The sequence below is a fragment of the Otolemur garnettii genome, unplaced genomic scaffold (genome assembly GCF_000181295.1).
Source record: "Otolemur garnettii isolate 467f Iridium unplaced genomic scaffold, OtoGar3 scaffold00096, whole genome shotgun sequence".
In the NCBI taxonomy this organism is placed as follows: Eukaryota; Metazoa; Chordata; class Mammalia; order Primates; family Galagidae; genus Otolemur; species Otolemur garnettii.
Window position 1 is genome coordinate 7,963,976 of NW_003852491.1, and position 10,014 is coordinate 7,973,989.

Consider the following 10,014-nt stretch of genomic DNA (forward strand, 5'->3'; position numbering starts at 1 on the left):
AAAAAAAAAAAAAATTTTCATTGGTGGGATTATGGATTACATTCTTTTAAAAATTTATTTTATTTTGGATTAATACAAGGTACATACAAAAAGTCCTTAACTTTTTGAGTGGTGCCTGTGGTTCAGTGGGTAGGGCACTGGCCCCATATACGAAGGGTGGCTGGTTTGAACCTGGCCCCGGCCCAACTGCAACAAAAAAAATAGCTGGGCGTTGTGTTGGGTACCTTGTAGTCCTAGGTACTCAGAAGGCTGAGGCAAGAGAATTACCTAAGCCCAGGATTTGGAGGTTGCTGTGAGGTGTGATGCCACAGCTCTACCAAGGGCGGTACAGTGCGACTTTGCCTCTACAAAAAAGACCTTAATTTTTAAGCAGAGAGGTTATGGGGGTCCCAGTAGGAGGATGGGAATATGATAGATCATATTTCTTTTGTCCTAGGGGGTAACTATGGAGATGATCGTCGTGGTGGCAGAGGAGGCTATGATCGAGGCGGCTACCGGGGCCGTGGTGGGGACCGTGGGGGCTTCCGAGGGGGCCGGGGTGGTGGGGACAGAGGCGGCTTTGGCCCTGGCAAGATGGACTCCAGGTGAGTATGAGTTTAAATTGAGGTTAAAGTAGAACAGTTGAACAGAGGCCATGGACTAACAAGGTTATAGAGGGGGTGGTTTTGTTTGAGGGGGGTTTAATTGGAAAGACCTGAGTTTGTAAATGACAGTAGGGAGGGAGGGTAGGAAAATTACTTCAGGTCTCTGTTGACCCACCCTACTTAAAGAGATGAGACATTTGCTTGGTTGGATAAAGGGGGCAGATAAAGTATTTGGGGTGTGTGCGGGGTGAGTAGAGAGGCTGGTAACAAACCTAATGGGTACTTTTTTTTTTTTTTGCAGGGGTGAGCACAGACAGGATCGTAGAGAGAGGCCATATTAGCCTGGCTCCTGAGATTCTGGAACAGCTTTTCTTCCTGTACCCAGTGTTACCCTTGTTATTTTGTAACCTTCAATTCCTGATCACCCATGGGTTTTTGTGTCGGACTATGTAATTGTAACCATACCTCTGGTTCCCATTAAAAACCATCGTTTTAGTTATATTTTGTTCCTCCCCCTCACCTCCCACTCTCATGAAGGATTGATATCTGGGTCAGGAATATGGGGAGTTTTCCTCTTTTTAGATCCTCCTGCCCAGCAGGAATTGGAATAATTTGTTCCTGCCCAGCAAGAAATAGTGTTTGCTACTTGATCCAAGGGAGAAAAGGAAAGGTCAAGTGGTTCCTAAAAGTGTAGATAAAATTTTTCTGTCATGACAAATTGGATATATAAAAGATACATGAACATGGATGTCATGAGTTTTGTCCCAGATTTGCCCAGCTATGTGGGAGTTTTTCTTTTCCCACATTTATTTGCATGCTGGTTTTATTTATTTTTTTTTGTGGTTTTTGGCTGGGGCTGGGTTCCAACCCGCCACTTCCAGCATATGGGGCCAGCGCCTTACTCCTTTGAGCCACAGGTGCCGCCTTGCATGCTGGTTTTATTGTTCACAGGAGCTCTTGGCTGTTCTGACACATTCCTGAGGGTAAGGCTCAAATTTGAGGGGCAATATTCAAATTTGAACATGGTAACAGTTCTAAGTTGGGTCTTTCATAGGAAGGGAAGTAACTGAGTACCTTCTGAGTGCCATTGGAGTTCTGTGGATTGAGTCCTCTGACTTCATTTGCATTTTGTAGCATTTTTGTTTTGAAGCCATTACATGAAGGAGACAAACAACTATCCTAAATTTTTGTTTACTTAAGCATTGAGAAGATGTTATATTAGGGAAAAGAAGCTTGGGAATGAGTGGAGAGAAGGAGGTGGATTTCCTGGGAAAGGAAACTAGAGATATTTCTTGTACTTACAGGAGATGAGTGACCACCTCCCTTCTCTGGTTAATGGGGTTTAGGTAGATGCTTGTTGTAGGAAAACAATGGCACTTTCACATCCTGCCTGTACCAGAGGGCTAGAGGTGACTGGCATTTTGAGATTTGTGGTCTTAGTTTTTATGATTGGGGAGTAGAAATTCCTCTTCCTTTTTTTTTTTTATCGTTTTGAGAGAGTCTCTATGTTGGCCTTGATAGAGTGCTGTGGTGTGAAAGCTCACAGCAGCTGAAACTCCTGGGCTCAAGCTATTCTCTTGCCTCAGCCTCCCAAGTAGCTGGGATTATAGGTGCTGACCATAATGCCCAACTATTTTTTTGTTGCATTTTATCATTGTTTAGCTGACCTGGGCTAGGTTTGAACCCGCCACCCGTGGTGCCTGTGGCCAGTGCTGTAATCACTGTGCTACAGGTGCTGAGCTAAGTCCTCTTAAAGGATGTGTTGAGTGATAGAGTTGGGGGAGGATGTGGTGAGTTAAAGCCTGGCCCCAGTGCCCTTCTACCTCTTAAGTGCATACCTATAAATTTGTCCCTCCCAATTCATTGGTTAGCATCAATTTTAATGCAGAACTGAAAGGTATAGCCAAGAGCAAAAATTTTTTGTCATAGTACTTTATTTTTTTATTTTATTTTATTTTTTGAGACAGAGCCTTAAGCTTTGCCCTGGGTAGAGTGCTGTGGCGTCATAGCTCACAGCAACCTCCAACTCCTGGGTTCAAGCAATTCTGCCTCTGCCTTCCAAGTAGCTCGGACTACAGGCACCCGCCTCAATGCCGGGCTATTTTTTGTTGCAGCTATCATTGATTGGCGGCCCTGGGCTGGATTCGAACCCACCAGCTCAGGTGTATGTGGCTGGCACCCTACCCTTTTGAGCCACAGGTGCCGCCCCATTTTTTTAAATTTAAATTTTTATTGAGACAAGTCTTCACTCTTTAGCAGGCCAGGGTGCTATGGCATCAGCCTAGCTCACACCAACCTGAAAGTCCAAGGCTTAAGTGATCCTCCTGCCTTAGTCTCCTGAGTAGCTGGGACTTCAGGCACCAGCCACAATGCCCAGCTAATTATTCTATTTTTAGTAGAGGTACGGGGTCTTGCTCTTGCTGAGGCTGGTCTTGAACTGAACTTACAAGATCCTAACATCTTGGCCTCCCAGAGAGCTAGGATTACAGGTGTAAGCCATTGTGCCACAATGATGACGGTTGCAACTGCAGAATACCTGGGCATTGTGGTAGGTGCCTATAGTCCCAGCTACTTGGGAGGCGGAGGCAAAATAATTGCTTGAGCCCAGGAGTTAGAGGTTGCTGTCAGCTGTGATGCCATAGCACTACCCAGGGCAACAGCTTGAGGCTGTTTAAAAAAAAAAAAAATGTTTAGCTCTGTACCTGCGGCTTAAGATGCCAGCCACATATACCTAAGGTGGTGGGTTTGAATCCAGCCCGGGCCGCCAAACAACGATGGCCGAAAGAAAAAAAAATAGCTGGGTGTTGTGGTGGGCACCTGTGGTCCCACCTACTTGGGAGGCTGCGGCAGGAGACTCACTTGAGTCCAGAAGTTGGAGGTTGCTGTGACCTGTGATGCTATGGCACTCTACCCAGGGGGAACAGCTTGAGGCTCTGTCTCAAAAAAAAGTTTGTGGCTCAATACCTGTAGCACAGTGGTTATGGCACCAGCCACATACACCAGGGGTGGTGGGTTTGTAGCTGACCTGGGCCAGCTAAACAACTAACAAAAAATAGCCTGGCTTTGTGGCAGGTGACTGTAGTACTAGCTACTTGGGAGGCTGAGGCAAGAGAATCACTTCAGCCCAAGAGTTTGAGGTTGCTGTGAGCCATGACACTACAGCACTCCACTGAGGGTGACATAGTGAGACTGTCTCAAAAACAAAATAAAAACAGTTTGTAAGATGGCTCTATCAGAAACATAGCTGGTGTATTATGCCTGGGACTCCTATTTGGGAAGTGCTTTTCCTCTTGAAATTTTTCAGATGTGCTGTAGTATGTTCTTGGTTTAAGCGTGTTCTAGTCTATTCTCCAGAGAAGAGTTGGTTTATCCTCAAATTTTTGAGGCAGGGAAACTGACTTCATGAAAAGGAATAGCTGCTTTATCACCTTTCCTGCTGGAATGGGAGTAGGTCAAGAGTGGCCTAGCGTTTGACAACTGAGGAGGTGGCCTGGTGTGGTGGCTCATGTCTGTAACCCTAGCACTCTGGGTGCCTGAGGTGGGTGGATTGCCTGAGCTCAGAAGCTTGAGTTCAGCTTGAGCAAGAGCAAGAAGCCCGCCTCTAAAAATAACCAGGCATTGTGGTAAGCACCTATAGTTACAGCTACTTGGGAGGTAAGAGATTTCTTTGGGCTCCAGAATTAGAAGTTAGCTGTGAGCTATGATGCTAGGGCACTCTACCAAGGGTGACAAAGTGAAACTACCCAAAACAAAAACAAAAGTTTTGTCAAGTGGATCTTGACAGGTGTTGCTTTGATTTGGCTTCTCTTTTTTTGGGGGGGGGGGTGTAGATAGGGTCTTGCAGTGGTGCCCAGGCTGGAATATAGCAGTGTGGTTGTAACATATTGTAACCCCAGAACTGCTGGGCTCAGGGGATCCTCTACTTCAGCCTTCTAGGTCACTGTGCCACAGGTGTGTACCCCAGCCTGATAATTTTTTTTATTGTAGAGAGGAGGTCTTACTACGCAGCCCAGGCAAGTGATCCCCTCCTGCCTCTGCCTTCTAAAGTGCTGAGATAATAGGTGTGAAGCACTGCTCCTGGCCTTATTGAATTTAGTACATGCAGAGAAGCCCTCGGATTTAGAGCCAAGGATGTGACAATAGTAGTTATCTCCTTTTTTCTGCTGTTTTTTAATGCTATGTTTGGTTTGAGTGGCCTGATCTGAAGTCTCTGAGTAGTTCATGGTTGCTGCTTCATTTTAGTAGGGTTCTAATCTTAAGCCATGGTTCTGGTTCCTTAATCCCTATTGCTAGGAGTAAAGGAGGTTGAAGCTTTTTTTTTTTTTTTTGAGACAGTCTTCTTATATCACCCTCGGTAGAGTGCTCTGGCAACACAGCTCACAGCAACTTTAAACTCTTGTGCTTAAGCAATTCTCTTACCTCAACCTCCAAAGTAGCTGGGACTACAGGTGTCCGCCACAATGCCTGGCTACTTTTTGTTGTAGTTGTCACTGTTATTTAGCTGGCTCAGGCTGGGTTCGAACACTCCGTCCTTGCGGTGTATGTGGCTGGTGCTGTAACTACTACGGGCACCAAACCAGAGGTTGAAGCTTCTTATAAGACCTGATTACCAGGATTATTGTCTAAGTTTTTTTTTTTTTTTGAGACAGTCCCCCCCCACCCTTGGTAGAGTGCTGTGGCATCACAGCAACCTCAAACTCTTGGGCTTAAGCAGTTCTCTTGCCTCAGCAAGTTAGCTGGGATTACAGGTGCCCACCACAACACCCGGCTATTTTTTGTTTTTGTTTTTGTCATTGTTAACCTGCCAGTTGGTGTATGTGGCTGGCACTGTTAGTACTTTGCTGTGGGCACCTAGCCTAGTGTCAAGTTCTTAAGTCATTTAAGAGGGTTTGGTAATTAGTCTTTAAATAAAAGGAGATAGGGCCAGTTCTGTAATCCCAGCTACTTGGGAGATTTAAGGTGGGATGATTGCTTGAGCCCAGGCGTTTAAGCAAGACTACAGCTTAAAAAAGTGCGAAGATTGTCTCAGCGCCTGTAGCTCAAGCTGGCAGGTTCAAATCCAGCCCAGGCCTGCCAAAACAACAATGATGACTACAACCAAAAGCCAGCTGGGCATTGTGGGTGCCTATAGTTCCAGCTACTTGGGAGGCTGAGGCAAGAGAATTGCTTAAGCCCAGGAGATGGAGGTTGCTGTGAGCTGTGATGCTATGGCACGCTACCCAGGGAAAACAAACAAAAAATGTGACTGATGGGAAAGCCAGTTTGGGGAACTTTTGGTAGAGTGACTCCAGGTGACTGATGGTAGGGCCAGTTTGAGGGACTCTTCCAGGAGAATGGTGAATAGAATTAGAAGTGCAAAATGTTAAGTGTCTGAGAAGCTGGTTCCACTGCTAGGTTGTCATGGTGAGAAAAGTATGAGATCCACGGGGTTTGGAGTTTGGGCCCTCTCTTTGCTGCACTCCCTAGTAATAGTAAGGCTGGAAATGGCCAGTCATATTTCTCTAATTTGTAAGGATTTTAGACTAGGCTTTTGTGTTCCAAAGATAGACTATTGAACTACTGAAAAGAGTCTGTAGTCTTGTACTTGGTGCCCTGCTTTTGTGAGTTGAAATTGGGACAAGCTAACTGAGAAGTGAGGAGGGGAGGGAAAGGTAGACGTCTTACAGGTCTGCCTTGATTGGCCTTTGCTGTCTGCCTTGATTGGCCTTTTCAGCTTTTTTGCCTTTATCACAGGCTCTCAGTCTGCCTGGGTTTTAGTAACTTAGCTCTGTGATTTAGTCAGTGATGGCTGAATTAACCTGGAGGTTAAGTTCTGCAGCCCATCTCCATGAGACTTGACACATTGATTCCACCTTTAGTCATGTTTCTTCCAAATTCTAGTCTCTCACCCTTTAAAATTTTTTATTTGCAAATAATAATTGGATATTTTTATGGAATACACTGATGTTTCTCTCTATTATATATATATACATATTTGAGACAGTCTCACTATGTTGCCTTTGGTAGAGTGCTGTAGCGTCATAGCAACCTCAAACTCTTAGGCTTAAGCAATTCTCTTGTCTCAGCCTCCTAAGTAGCTGGTATTACAGGCGCCCACCACAACGCCTGGCTATATTTGGGAGTTGTTATTGTTTGGTGGGCCTGGGCTGGATTCAAACCTGCCAGCTCTCAGTGTATGTGACTGGTGCCCTAGTTGCTGAGCTATAGGTGCCGAGCAAATGTATGTATATCTTGTAGAATGATCAAATCAGGCTAATTGACATCATTACCTCATGTAGTTACTTATGGTGAGAACATTTAAAATCTATTCTGAGCAATTTTGGAACATAGAATCGCTATCATTTTTATTTTTTAGAGATGACGGTTCTGCTTTGTTAACCAGGCTGGGCTTGAACTCCTGGACTCAAGTAGTTGTCTCATCTTTAGACTCAAGAGTCATTGGGACTTAACAGTCATGCCACTGTGTGTGTGTCTTACAATACATTATTACTGAGTAGTCAGTGCTATGGAGCAGATCACTGGAACTTCACTCCTAATTGAAACTTTGTACCCTTTGACCAGTATCTCTCCCTTGCTTCCCGTTTCTGCTCAGTCTATGGTAACCTCTCATTCTATTTTTCTACTTTTATGAGTTTGACTTTTGTATTTCATATGTAAGTGATCTCATGACATCTTTCTATGGTTGGCTTATTTCACAGCATAATGTCTTGTAGACATGCATGCTTGCTGCAAAGGACATAGCTTCCTTTTTAATTAAAAAGCTGAGTATTCCACTGTGTACTCGTGTATATACCACATTTAAAAAATTTAGTCTCTTGCACACTTTGGTTTCCATATCCTGGCTATTGTGAATAATTGTGCAATGTACATGGAAGTATAGATAATGCTTTGACATAATGATTTCAGTTCCTTTGTATAATACCTGGAAGTGGTATTGCTGGATCATGTATCTCTATATTTACTTTCTTTGGAGGAACTTTCATACTGTGATCCATAATGGTTATATTAATCCACATTTCCACTGACGGTGTACAGGGTTCCTTTTTCCCTGCATCCTCGACTTAGAATCTTTTTGATAATATGAGGTGATATTTCTTTTCTTTTTTTTTTGAGACAGTCTCACTATGTTGACCTTGGTAGAGTGCCGTGGCGTCACAGCTCACAACAACCTCCAACTCTTGGGCTTAAGCTATCAGCCTCCCAAATAGGTGGGACTACAGGCACCTGCCACAATGCTTGGCTAGAGGTGGTATTTGTTATGCTTAATTATCCCACTAGGGCGTCTGTAATCAGATCTTATTAGTCTTATAGAGAAGATGGAATTAGTGTGGTATATGTGCCTCATCTGCATTCTTCCCCAAAGTTTTTCTACAATTAAGGAGTCCCCTTTCTAACTTTGGGCCCTTTGTTCTTAAAAAGCTTTGTTCTCCATTGTAAACTTTATTTTGAAATAATTTTAGACGTAGAGGTTTCCACAATGATTGTGTTGCTTATCTAATGTCTGCTCTTCATTGTGCTGGCATATAAAAACAGTGTTGTCGCTACTTGGGAGGCAAGAAGAGGATGGATAGCTGAGCTCAGGAGTTTCAGATTGCTGTGAGCTATTGTGCCACAGCATTCTACTCAAGGTAACAGAATGAGACGTCAAAAACAAAAGTATTGTCAAGTGCATCTTGTTGGCACTTTTGATTTTCAGGTATTTTGTTGTAGACATACTGGCTCTTCAGTCTTGAGGTGTTAGCAGAAGAACTTTTGGAGATGACTGAATCTGAAAAGTCCAGTATCCTTGACTGGGCGAAGTGGCTCATGTCTGTAATCCTAGCACTCTTGAATTCATGAGTTCGAGACTAGCTGAGCAAAAGTGAGACCCTGCTACTAAAAAAAAAAAAAAAATACTGGGGCGGTGCCTGTAGCTCAAAGGAGTAGGATGCTCGCCCCACATGCCGGAGGTGGTGGGTTCAAACCCAGCCCAGCCAAAAAAAAAAACTTAAGGCGAGAAGATGGCTTGAGCCCAAGAGTTGGAGGTTGCTGTGAGCTATGATGCTATAGCACTCTAACTGGGGCTTGAGACTGTCTCAAAAAAAAAAAAAAAGTGTCCTTTAGATAGAAACCCATACGTAGGAAGGATATTGTTTGAGCCAGAATTCGTAACTGGGAGAGAGAGTGCTGTTTTATGATGATTAGCGCTCTGGGCTTCTTAAGATTGTGGCTTTAACCCTAAATCTTGGGGTTATGGTTCTGGAGAAGATAGCTTCTTTACTTGGAAAACAAAGAGTGCTAGTGCTGTATCTGGGAGCTAAGTTAGGCTTTGGGGAAGGAGAGTTTGAGGTCAAGGATAACCTTTGAAGAAGCAGGAGCTGTTGTCAGGTGATCGGGCCCAAAGCACACCTCACCAAGCGGTGGCACTGTTGCATAGTTGTAGGAATTTCTTGTAGCTATTGAGTATAGTGTCTTTAGTGCTTCATTGTAGCCTGTTCAGAGTAGGGCTGTGGCTGTTAGATCTTTGGCATTAGAAGACTTTTCCTTTGTTTTGTTTTCCTACTTTGAGGGGAAGCTGATCCATCCTATTTATTGTGTCTTGAGTAAAAAGGCAAATTCCAATCCATGTAGGGATGTGCAGGAAGGCCTGCAAACCTTTGTTGGTTTGAGATGACTAGAACCAAATTTCCATTTGAAAGAGGTTTTTTTATATTTTGAGAGAGAAACCGCAAGTCAATTTTTTTCTTTTTTTTTGTAAAGACGAGCTCTTGGCTCAGCGCCCATAGCACAGTGATTATGGCACGGGCCACATGCACCAAGGCTGGCAGGTTCAAACCTGGCCTGGGCAAGCTAAACAATGACAACTACAACAGAAAAATAGCTGGATGTTGTAGCGGGCGCCTGTAGTCCAGCTGTTTAGGAGGCTGAGCAAGAGAATCACTTAAGCCCAAGAGTTGGAGGTTGCTGTGAGCTGTGACACCACAGCACTCTACTGAGGGTGACATAGTGAGACTCTCTACAAAGAAAGACAAGCTCTTGTTCTGTTGCCCAGGCTGGAGTGCAGTAGTGTGATCATAGCTCACTGCAGTCTCAAATAGCCTCCTGCCTCAGAATGTCTGCCACTGTGCTTCACTAATTTTAAAGTTTTTGTGGAGATGGGGTCTTGCTGTGTTGCTGAGGTTGGTGTTAAACTCTGGGCTTCAAGCGATCCTCCTGCCTCAGCTTCCCAAAGTGCTGGCATTACAGGCATGAGCCGCTGCACTCTGCTTGTGTAATTTTTATTTCAGTATATTACAGTTCTTTTATTTATTTAATTTCTAAACTAAATTTTGCCAAAAGTATGTACCTAAAGGAGAAAACATACAGGTTCAGTACAATATGTATCTGGGATTTCAGGTATCCTCTGGGAGTATTTGAACTTAATGCCTGACTTTCTTTTTTTTTTTTTTTT

At 44.0% G+C, this 10,014-nt stretch overlaps 1 long non-coding RNA gene across 1 annotated transcript; it reads left to right on the forward strand.

Moving 5' to 3' along the window:
- Positions 1-256: 256 nt before the first annotated feature.
- On the forward strand, positions 257-1,083 carry LOC105887570. Its single transcript, XR_001161529.2, has 2 exons — positions 257-584; positions 886-1,083. It is a non-coding gene; the product is annotated as an uncharacterized LOC105887570 (long non-coding RNA).
- Positions 1,084-10,014: the final 8,931 nt, after the last annotated feature.